Here is a 13320-nt window from a genome sequence, read left to right as displayed (position 1 = left end):
ATTCCTGAAGAGTTTTATTCTTGTATAGTCGTTGTCTCATCATCATCCTCATATGAGAAATCCCAGACATTGAGAGGGGTGTAAACATTGACAAGATTCCAATCAACTCCATTCTTCAGGTCAGTAATGTAAGATATTAAATTTGCTTGGGATACAAGTATGAATGATTCATTTTGGTACCATTCACGGGAAACACAGACACTAGTGAAAAAAATCATCACTTTCTGTCCTGTTACCGTTTTTGTCCCACCACTTGCACCTAAAAATAACAACCCTACAATCCTTCAAGTAAGTGAACTCGTACACTTGTTTGAGTACACTATAAACATTGTTATCATCCTTTCCAGGCACCAAAATACCACTGTTTTGGGTGTTACGATTTTCATCCCGATCCTCAACTTAGAATTTAATACCGTTAACAATACATCACGGATAACAATAACATGTTGGATTAGAGGAATATGCAATGGCGTACAACTCATCTGATACTTCTGCAGGATTATCTGCTCAGAGTTGATTGATCTATCATTGAGTAAACAATGTAATCAATACTAGAATAATAAACCGTATTTGAATGACAAAATTAGTAGAAAGCAATACCTACTCGAGACTTGAACCAACTAGGAAACTAATTCTCTTGAATTTTGTCAAGATTTTGATCACCCCTAAGTTGTAGCTCGTATGCTCACTACACATAAATATTATCATGTTAGAGAATGTCGTCAGTGAAGATAACTATATTAAGTATGCAAAAAGTATCTTAATTGATCTACTTCTCCACTTCATTACAATTGTTTAGAATGTACCACTCTTCCTTAATTTTATCTTGCATTGGTAAAGAACGATGGTCCTCTTACCAATTGGTCGCCCAACGTGCTTAAATACAGAGAATTCCCTTTCAGGCTTATTTGGGAGTACATCACTATTTCGATCTTGTCGGTTAAATTGGGTTAACTACTTCTCGAAAGTACATTTCATAAAAGCTTAACACTTCGTTAACTGCATAAGCTTCACAAATAGATCCTTCTGGTTGAGATCAATTTTCGACATACTGTTTGTACACAGACATGGCTTGTTCAATTACATACATACACTTGAAGTGCACTGGTCCCCCAAGTATCACTTCTTTTAGTAATTGCATCACAAAGTGAACCATTATTTCAAAAATGCTAGTGGCAAATGGTTTCTAATTTACAAAGAATGTCTAGAATATTTTTTTGCATGATTTGCAAGTCTTGAACATTCAATGTTTTAGAGCACAATTTTTGGAAAAATACGCACAGTTCAATTATTGTATCCTAGCCTTCTTTCTTGAAAAACTTTCTCATGCCCCCTGTTATCAAGCGTTGAAACAACACATGGAAATCGTGAGACTTTAGGCCAAAAATCTTGTCTTCAGTCTCATTAACATTCTCCTCTAAATTTGAAGTAAATTCGTCTGGGAACTGTTCGGTTATTTCTAGTATTAATTGTAGATTATGTTTAGTATATTTTTAATTTAGTTTTCATCATGTTTGGAGCATTTTCATGCTTTTTATCTTTTATTATTACAGATTTAAAATAGAAGATGAATAGAAAATATTAAAGGAATAAGATGAAAAAAATGATAAAAAAATCTCACAAAAATATGACATATAAAATAGAAGAAATTGTACAAGAAAATAAAGAAAAAACTTCAAGCCTAAATTCGACTATCTTTTGATTAGATTTTGTAAAAAGTCAAACTATAATAGTTCTAAATCTCTCTCTTATCTTTTCGGAACATCTTGAATCATCCAATTTGGAGTAATATCGAGAGAGTTATGGCCAAAATACTATCAGTCAACGCAGCAGAAAAATCACAGTCGAAACGAAGCCATGTAGTGAAACTCCAACACGGGCCGCGGCCGACCCCCTAAACTGCACAAAAATCATCTTTTTCTCTCACGTGGGCTTTGGTATTTTCCTAATTCAAATAGGCATTTAACATGTGCGTTTTTATATCATTTTAGTCCCGGAAAACCCATATAAAGGGTGAACTGGAGTTGATTTTAGGGAGGCAATTTAGAGGGAAAAAGAAGTACGAATTTCAGAGACCGAAGTCAATACTGTAGGCATTCTGCAGAGGGTTTTCAGCATTATTTTATTCTCTATCTTCTTCTCTTTCTTAAAGTTAATATGTGTGATTTTGCTTCTATGAACATGTGTAGCTAAACAATTGATTATGGTCTAGATGGATGTTGTTTGGCATTATTTTATGGATTCAATATAATTTATTTCCCCCCTAATTTCTATGTATTCTATTTTATTCGTGCCTAATTACTTTTAATTGCCTGACTATTAATTAACTGTTTAATGATTTCGATGCGAGATTTAACAAGTGAGTATCGATTATGCTATAAATAGAACTGAATTTTGATATAGGCTGAGAGTACCTGTATGGTTTAGATAGCTGATAGGGTTTATATGTTTATTGTCTGTTGCATCTTAAATTTATCACGAGAGTAGAAAGTTTGCATGTGATTGAGATTTATATATCTGAGAAGACTAAAAATTACCTTAGTAAACCTGCTATTGCATAGAAATTGATAATAGGAAGATAATCATATTAAGCCATAATTAATAGATACAATTGAAATCGAAGCCCTAGTTTTTATTAACTATTAATTTCCTTAAATTGTTTCTCCTTTTACTATTTGTATTATTTTCTAGTTTTAACCTATTCTTAATTTTTATTTAACCAAATAGAAGTAAAAGTTTAATTTTAATGTACTTTACTACAATCCATGTGGGATCGACCTCACTCTTGGTGAGTCTATTACTTGTAAACGATACGTGCACTTGCGTGTGCAAAATATAACAACAAATTTTTGGCGCCATTGCCGGGGATTGATAGTTAATATTATTGAAAATTAAATTTTATTCTAATTTTGTTTTTCTTCCCAGATTTAGTATTAACTTTGTTGTTTAAATTTTTTATCTTTTTAGTACTAATTTACTTTTTTTTTTTTTTAATTTTACTAATATTTTATTGATGAGCTTGACCTGTAAGGTAAATCCAGATGTTATACCTTGAGGATTTTGTTCAACAACACAATAAGCCATTCTATTCTGCTTGGAGGAGATTTAAAGAGCTTGGAGAGAGATGTTATCCCACTTTCTTAAGTGGATGTTTTACGTGGCTCTTTTATATATAACGGACTTAATGATGAAACAAGAAGCTAGGTTGATTATGGAGCAGAGGTCACTGGAGCGCCTCTATTAATGAGAGGCTATGATGTAATAAATCTGTTGAATGATATGACAGATTTTGATTTAGATTGGCATTGGGTTCCATCACTTCAGGGTTGGAGTCACCAATACCCACCTTATTGCCCAAACTCACCCCAACCAACTAAAAAAGAGGAGCAACTACTAGCACTTCTACAACCACTTCGAGGAGAGATTAATCGCTTAGTGGACATGGTGAGATCCTTATGTGATAATTTAATCGCTCATAATTCAGAATGTAATAACTCTAATAATGAAAGTTATGAGAGTTATTGGTACAATGAAGAAGGCTCATTAGCTGAATACAAGGAAGATAATGAGCCTACGATTGAAGATCAAGATTCTTTTGAAGAGGAACTCATTGAATATGAAATTACAAGTAAAAATATGGATAACCAAGTGGAGAGTGAGCAACAAGAAGAAGGGTTGTTAGGTGAAAGTGTAGATACTGTGACATTGGAGGATGAGGAAGCACGTGACATCATTGATTCGACTCATCAATGATATTGACTAATAAACCACCAATGGATCTGTAAAAACCAGTATTTTCTGTAGTGACAAATTATGTCCAGTTGCATCTCGGATTCGTAGTGTTTTGTCTGAAGTTCGTATTGTTACTGTTAGTCCACGTCAGCAAAGATATTTTTGGTTTTAATTGTTCAGATGGTAACAACTTTCTATTTCGAGATTCTTTGTTTAGCTGGGTATAAATACAACTCCTTGGTATTATGTGTTGGGAATTATTTTACCAGGATCTTAGATCTACTCACAAGTATATTGTTTAAACATCCTAAATATGAACTTTCTAAAACGATAAATTAAACACATATAAAGTTAAGAAAACCTTACATTGATGCAGCGGAATTAATGTCTCCTTCAACTCAGATCTCTAACCCTTGAATCCTTTCTGTAGTAGAGTATAATCAAGATCTGAGCCCGAATGTCCTTCTTCTTCAAGTTTGATCCTTCACAGTCTTCCAATCTATGATTGAGTTACTGCTTGCTGTGTGTGGGCACTTACTCTTTCACTAGGGTCACGAAAAAGATGAAGGGAAAAGAGAGAGAGGTATTTCGGCCAAGGTATAGAAAGTGGGGAAGGCTCAGTTTTTCTGAAGAGAGAAATTTCTGTCAGAAAACTAATGAAAGCATGTGTTGTGACTGAGCCATCACTTTCTATTTATAGGCAACTACTAGGTCTAGGTTTAGAATTATTTGGCATTAAAATAATGAAAATATTAATTTGAAAAATCAACATTAAGTGGCCGGCCTAGGTGTTGTAATGGGCTCACTGAATTTTGCAATTTTATCAAATTTTATCTCTATTTTCTCAAAAACGCCAATTTTCCAATTCTAACCTTTTAAATGCCAAAACTAATTATTTAATAACTAAAATAGATTATTAAATAATATTGTCATTTAATTTAATTATTAATTAGACATATAAAGTCCATTAATAAATAAATAAACCTAGAAAACTCTTTTCTTTACAATTTCACCCCTGCTTAGTGAAAATTCATAAAATTAGATATAGTCTAACTTTAGAATAATAATTGACCAATCACGAATCAATTAATGAGTCTTACAAGCAGAATGTTCTCAACTAGAATGGGGACCATGGATCTATATGCTGAGCTTCCAATAAGTGAACAAAATTTACCAAGTAAATTCCTACTTATTAATTCTTCGTTGAATCCACTCTTAGAACTTAGAATTGCACTCTCAGACTTATATAGAGCATATTGTATGTTTCACGATATCAATATACTATCTCATTTAACCATTGTTATAATCTTATTGTGATTTAAAGATCCTCTATATAGATGATTTACATCGAGATGGGATTTCTTTACCGTTCTCACCCCTCAATGTATTTTGCCCCTTAAAACACTTAGCTACCTGTAAATGGTGTGTAGTGATCTAATAATTAGTCAGTTAAACAAGAGCTCATCCATTTACTTCTATTTGCTAAGCTCGAAGGGAATCATCACTTGACTTCTATACACCAGTAGAAGCTATAGATTCCATATTTATGTTCAGCACTCCCACTCAATCATACTATCATGTTCCCAAAATATACGTATCACCCTGACCCGAAAGTAGGCTTAACTAATAAATCTATGAACATGAATAGCACTCGTGAGTTGAGCCTAAGCATATCAGGATTTAGATTCTTTTAATCTTAAGATCAACTACTGATATTGACTTGGAAAGATATGTATAACGGTAAGTTTGTAATATCTTAACTTAGTTGCAATATCGGTCCAGTCCAATGTATACTCCATACATTCGAAACTAGTATACTTTACTAATGTCCTGGAAAGAACATAACACTTACTCCAAGTGTAAGTACACATCATCGCTGATTATCACATTAGTGTAAATCCAATAACACTGATGAAACAGGGACCAAAACTTTTGATTCATATGATCACAATCACATTCCACTGTGTTGACGATACTATAATAGTGAATAAACATATGATCTGGATTTAACTTATTTTGTGTGTATGAATGTAATAAACATATTAAACATGTTAAACATATTAAACCATTAGCATGTAAAATTCATGCAAACATCAATCACTTCAAATTTCTTATATTGACAACTAATCAAATTGTAAAGAGTTTTATTTAGGGCATAAAACCCAACAAACTCCCACTTGCACTAATATAAAACAAACTGTGCAAATAGGTCAATCTGATGTCTTGATCTTCAGATCAAGTGTAGTATATTTGAATCCACCCAAACATCTAGAAACTAGTTCATAAAAAACTCTTATGAAACATCCTTTACTATATGCTTTACTCATCAAGGGAGACTGAAATCTTTACTGTTTTAAAAGTACATCTGAATAAACAGAAGACTTATCTCTCATATTTTAAAATATGTAATTGAGATAATACAGTGTAGACTTTTCTTCAGTGATATAAATTTCTGGTATTTTCGAATAGACCAAGTTACAATTCTTCTCTGGTAGAGCTTGAATTATTATTCAATAATTCCTCCACCCCCAAAGTAAGCACCATCTTATAGAAATCGAAATTAGATGGTGAGATACAAAGACAACTGATACACAGTTCCTTAATATCTGACATATAGATCACTTTCATAAATCCTTCTTGAATATCTTCTAATGTTCCCTATTTGATTACATCTAAGATAGCTCCCACTCAATAGCAGATGTCTGGTTAAATAATACTTTTAACCTCTGATTGTTTGGAGAGTTACTTAGTTGTGACTTTTGTATTACTCTGAAACTTTAAGTCAAGACTAAGTCATCAACATAGCAGACTAGTATTTTGAAGTGAAAAATACATGCCAGAGATAAAGTAATCAAAATTAAGATACCATCAATTTTTTTTGAGGATTAAGAATTCTTGGTTCAAGTCATTCGAATGGACTGAACTAGAGTTCTTTATCTTATTCTCATAATTCTGATAAGCTATACCTATCCATGTGAATGGTTAGATTTGCTTTTCAATAGTGTTCTTAAGTACCTATCACAATTATCAACCTAATGAAGATGGGTATAGAACTTTAAAATTCTCCCACTCAATTAAGGTAGTGTGAAACTTTAACAAAGAACTTTCAAAGGTATCAAACTTTTACTTACAATAGTAAAATCGAAATGGAACACACAATCAAGATCAAGAATTTATATTGACAATAGCTGACTCATTATATTACTTCCTTGTTTAAACAAGATATGTGTTTCATAGGGAATTGTGGAATAGACTCCACCCCTAAGAATATACATATAGGGTACTATGGATAACCTCCACCCCTAAGTATATAGAGATTATGATCCACCCCTAAAGGTTGTAAAGATCATGATTCTCTTAGTGTGATAGAGTTTATGTGGAGTTGAATACTATCCAGAGTTCATTAGATATAAAAGATCGTTGAACTGCATAGTTTTCTTAACTTTTCTCAACCCCTATCAGATCATAAGATCCTTTTATTAAACAAATTCTTAATAATTGTATGAGAATTAACAATTATTGATAAACATAGAAATAATTTCTAGTGTTTATATAATATAACTCTATGAAGAGTTGTAAATATTATAGAATTTGCATCAATAATAAAAACACTTACACATACAAACATATAAATATAATGTGGTAATAATTGATGAAGATAAAATTAAATGAAGCTCAATCTCATAAATTGCAATAGGGAATATAGAAAATAAAACTTTATTAAAAAAAATGTATTGCAACAATATGAGAGAAACAGGGATAAATATCCCTAACTAAAATTTGAAATCCAAATTGTCTATAAACTAAAACAATTAATTCAAAAATTGAAGAGCTTCATCTTCATCTGAACGATTTCACCCTTGGTCCAGCTTTCTGATCCAACTCAATTGAGTTCAAGTAGCTTGGCCTATAAGAAGAAGAAAACAAATAAACAAAGTTAGTCCAGAATCATAAATCCAATTGGATAATAATTCACTAAAACTCTTAAAGTTTATAAATGGAAATACCTTGTTTCTTTGCAAGAAGTTTAGGACACTGGGGTTTCCAATGACCTTTCTCATTGCAGTGGAAACATTTTCCTTTAAGTGTAGCATCACCAGAAGAAGCAGCCTTTTTCATGGCTTTTGTTCGCTTCTTGGTGTTCTTCCACTTCTTCTTCGATTTGGGCTTTGAAGCAGAGGCAATATTTGCTTCAGGTTTTATCGTCCCATTACCATTACCAGGATTATGAGGTTTACTCCCTTTCTTCTTGGGTCCTTCAATCAAATTTTCATAAGTTTGAAGGTCATTGACTAATTCATGAAAGTCAATTTCCTTCTTATTCATGACATAATTTGATGTATATGTTAGAAATGCTGGAGTCAGGCTATTCAAGATAAGACTAACTTGAGTAGCACTGCCCATTTGAGCACCATGATCCTGGGCTTCTTGGAAATAACTGGACATGAGGAGAACATGATCACGCACGTTTTGATGAGGTTCCATCTGTGCATTAATGTACTTCTTAGTCGCGTCAAAGCGTGACTGAAGCGATGCCTTACCGAATAGCTCATTTAACTTCGTCATAACTTCAGCAGCCTTTTCAGTTTTAGAAAACCGAGTTTTGAGGGTGTCAACCATGCTAGAAAGCATAAAGTATAGAGCTTTGTCATTTGCTTTCTGCCAACGCTCATACTTTTCTTTCACAGCTTTGGAAGCATTGTCCCCAGGCACTTCAGGTGACGGCTCAGTTAAAACAAACAAGGCACTTTCTCCTATGAGAGCAATATTAATGTTCTCATTCCATTTATTAAAGTTAGATCCATTCAGCTTGTTTTCAGTCAACAGTGATAACATGGGATTCATTTTGGTAAACAGGATACTACAAAATAATAGAAATCAACAAATAGAAATTAATAATGGTTTAACACAAAATCAATTCAGAAATTATAAGCACATAGCAAGTAGGAATGATATGAGAAAATACTTAAAAAAAAAATTCAATCCTAAATAATTTCCAAGGTTTTCAACAAACTGATATCAGTGTCCCGTTTAGGCAAGAGTCAAAGCTACCATCCATTGAATAGAGTTGTCAGCTCATCTAAAATGTTAAACATTCTAGCAACCTTTTATTCGATCAAGATCAGAATCCAGCGTTGTCCCGTTTAGGCGAGAGTCAAGGCTATTCTATCTCATGAGCTTCTACCATTGTTTCGCAATTCGCAAGTCAAATATGGTCGCCACCATTAGGGTGATCTATACCATATAAAACACTTACAAACCACTTATCATGCGAGATTAAACGGTGCGAAATTGCTAATGAACGTTCCTCCATTAGGGAGGATTACTCACTAAAACAAACGCGGTGTAAAACCCACAATGGAGATCGAATATCTTAATAATAATAAAGCTCATTGTTTAAAATGTATTTTCTTTATTATTCTAATAAATAAATCTCATTAAATTCTATTTAAGAATTAAAATTCAAAAATAAGAATTTAATATAATATTTATAAAATTATACTTAGATGGTGATTGAAATAAAATTAATTATTTCCATCTTAGTAATAATTTTAAATATAAATATTAAGGAAATTAATTTAAGTTGAATTAAATTAAATAATTTAGCAACTTAAAAATTTCCTTTGAGAATATATTTATTGGGTTCGAAAATTTAAAGTATATAAAATATACAATTTTCGAAAAATAATAAAAAATAGAAAAGAAATACTTCAAGCAAAAATATCACCTATCTAGATTTTCTTTTGACTAGTTAATTCAATTTCTAATAATATATATATATATTTTAGATTCATTTATTTTAAATTAATCAATTAAATGAAAAAATCATTGACTTGAGTTGGTCCAAGAATTAATTAAAATAAATAATTAATTTACAACCCAATTTATTTTTCAAAATAAAAAATTCGAAAATATTGCATAAATAAAATGCAAATTTCGAAATTGATTAATAAAATAAAGAAAAATATATATATATATATTGAAAATTATTTAAATTTAAGTTGAAAAATTAAATTTCAACCTCAAAATAATTTTCTATTTAATTAAGTGTTATGAAAAAATCAATAAATATTTAAGTATCATGATGAAAATCAACTTAGATATTTAGATTCTTCAAGTTAATTAAATGTATTAAATTCAAGAAATAATAATTAAGTGTAGAGAAGGCTTAATTATTAATTTCTATTTAATACTAGGAAAAATATACTTAATAAAATTGTACCAAAATTAATTATTTAAATAATTAATTTCACAAAGTATAATTTTCCTATTTAAATATTAGAAATAATAAGTAGTCTAGAAATTACTATCTAGAAAATATCTTATTTGACTAAGTATCTTTTCAAAAATTTGAAAAATATCTAATTTAAGTTATAAAGAAAAAATCTATAACTTAAATAATTTCAAATTTAGATTTAATTAAATATCAAAAATTAAGTTGTAACCACTTAATTTGAAGATATCTTTTTAAAATTAATATTTGAAAAAATATTAACCAAAAAATATCTAAAATATTCCATTTTAAGTTAATATTTGAAAAGATATTAACTTAAAAAATATCTTAAGAATCTTTAATAACTAATGCTTAGGATTCCTCAACTTGATTTAAAATTTAAATCAAATATTCAAATTTAAGTTAGATAAGAAAAATCAGTTGATACAACTAATTTATAACTTAAATAGGAATATTTAATTAAATAAGCTCCAGAAAGAATCTTAGTTAGTTAAAATTCTATATTTAATTAAATACAAGAAAAATACAAATAGTTTGTCTAGAAATAATATCTAAACTAAAAGTGTTTTTCTTAAAATTAACTTTAAAATATTAAAATGAAAATAAATTTCATATATTTTAAAAGTTAATTATGTTGCTAATTCAATTTTATTAGGTCAAACTAATATAATTAACCTAGTACAGTTATTCAAATCAGGCAAATGGGCCTTCACAATTGGGGTAGTTTATGTGAGGGGGTGCTGGGTTCAGTATGTCGTACCCACTTCTATGGCTCCCAACTCTCACACAAGGCCCAAAAGAGAGGAATTTAACCTTAAAATGAATAACTGTTATTAATTAAATAGGTCCAATAACTAAATGGACCTAAATAAAATCTATCATGGTGTGACATTTTATTTAGCAACAACCTATATGTATCTATATTAAAACAAAATAAACATATAGGCTCACACAGGCACACTTTGGATGGATCCTATCATGTTGCTAGGTCATACACAGATGAAAGAAGATTGTAAAATTTACTTGTTACAAATTATTAACTTGACCAAGGGAGCCATCAGATCATTAGATCTGGCAAAAAGTAACCATGGCTATTTGCAATCAAGTAATAATAGGTTTTAAAAAACTTACACACAAGTTTAAACCATATACTCCTGCAACAAGGTTAGCTGGATAGTTGGAAGTAGGATTTATTTAATTTTAAATAAATATTTTCGAAAAATAAATAATTAAAAAAAATATTTAATTAATTTCGAAAATAAAGTTAAAAAAAAAATATTTAATTTCGGAAAAAAAAATTAAATTTCGAAATTTTAAAAAATATTTAAAATTAAACCTACTATTTTGAAAAATTAGGTTTCAACCGACCTAAATATCATTTCAAAATTTGCTAACTACTTTTAAAAATTAAATGTTATTTTAAAAATAAAAATTAAATAAAAATTAGAAAAGATAAATGAAATATCTTTTTCAGATTTTAAATTTAATTTAAATAAATAAAATAACAAAATTTAAAAGTTAGCAAAATATCTTACATCTATTTAAAATTACATGATTATAAATATCTTATTTTAAATTTAAATAAGGTCAAAATATCTAAAAAGATTTAATTTTAAAAAAAATCTTAAAAGATAAGATATTATTAAAAAATATCTTAAAAGATAAGATATTTTAAAATATCTTAAAAAATTTTATAAATATCTCATAAAATCTCACCTTAAATTTAAAAAAAAAAATAAGATATAATCAAATTTAAAAATAAGATAGATTTTTAAGCAAGAAGATAGATACTAATTCTATTCAAATTCAAATTACACTAATATCTTGAATTAAATTTAAAAAATATTAAATTAATTCAAAATAATAATTAGAATTGAATTAGGAATAGTAATAGTATATATACAAAACCATACAAAAAATCGGAAGTTAATTACATGAAAAAGCATGAAAAATCGAAGAAAAACGAAAAAATTCGAAACTGTACGGACAGATTTGCGATCGCAGGAAAAAGTCAGCACAGCGCCGATTTTTTCAAATCTTCAAAAAGTGATAACTAATTCAAATAAAATCCAAATTAAGTTCTGTAAAAGGCTAACTTGCTTAACTTTTTCCATACTATCCAATAAAAATAATTCCAGAGATAAAATCGCAATTATTTGTCACGAAAATTTAACAAACATCAACCAATCATCAAATAACACTCAATACAACATGATACCATCCAAAGAACATACAAACAATCGTTTTAAAGTCCAAATTTCATGCAAGTAAATCAATTACCATGGCTCTGAGGCCAGTTGTTGGGAATTATTTTACCAGGATCTTAGATCTACTCACAAGTATGTTGTTTAAACATCCTAAATATGAACTTTCTAAAACGATAAATTAAACACATATAAAGTTAAGAAAACCTTACATTGATGCAGCGGAATTAATGTCTCCTTCCACTCAGATCTCTAACCCTTGAATCCTTTCTGTAGTAGAGTATAATCAAGATCTGAGCCCGAATGTCCTTCTTCTTCAAGTTTGATCCTTCACAGTCTTCCAATCTATGATTGAGTTACTGCTTGCTGTGTGTGGGCACTTACTCTTTCACTAGGGTCAGGAAAAAGATGAAGGGAAAAGAGAGAGAGGTATTTCAGCCAAGGTATAGAAAGTGAGGAAGGCCCAGTTTTTCTGAAGAGAGAAATTTCTGTCAGAAAACTAATGAAAGCATGTGTTGTGACTGAGCCATCACTTTCTATTTATAGGCAACTACTAGGTCTAGGTTTAGAATTATTTGGCATTAAAATAATGAAAATATTAATTTGAAAAATCAACATTAAGTGGCCGGCCTAGGTGTTGTAATGGGCCTCACTTAATTTTGCAATTTTATCAAATTTTATCTCTATTTTCTCAAAAACGCCAATTTTCCAATTCTAACATTTTAAATGCCAAAACTAATTATTTAATAACTAAAATAGATTATTAAATAATATTGTCATTTAATTTAATTATTAATTAGACATATAAAGTCCATTAATAAATAAATAAACTTAGAAAACTCTTTTCTTTACAATTTCACCCCTGCTTAGTGAAAATTCATAAAATTAGACATAGTCTAACTTTAGAATTATAATTGACCAATCACGAATCAATTAATGAGTCTTACAAGCAGAGTGTTCTCAACTAGAATGGGGACCATGGATCTATATGCTGAGCTTCCAATAAGTGAACCAAATTTACCAAGTAAATTCCTACTTATTAATTCTTCGTTGAATCCACTCTTAGAACTTAGAATTGCACTCTCAGACTTATATAGAGCATATTGTATGTTTCACGATATCAATATACTATCTCATTTAACCATTGTT

Source organism: Cannabis sativa, chromosome 1, assembly GCF_029168945.1.
Source record: "Cannabis sativa cultivar Pink pepper isolate KNU-18-1 chromosome 1, ASM2916894v1, whole genome shotgun sequence".
In the NCBI taxonomy this organism is placed as follows: domain Eukaryota; kingdom Viridiplantae; phylum Streptophyta; class Magnoliopsida; order Rosales; family Cannabaceae; genus Cannabis; species Cannabis sativa.
The sequence above is the reverse complement of the archived record's forward strand: the minus strand, read 5'-3'. Positions refer to the sequence as shown.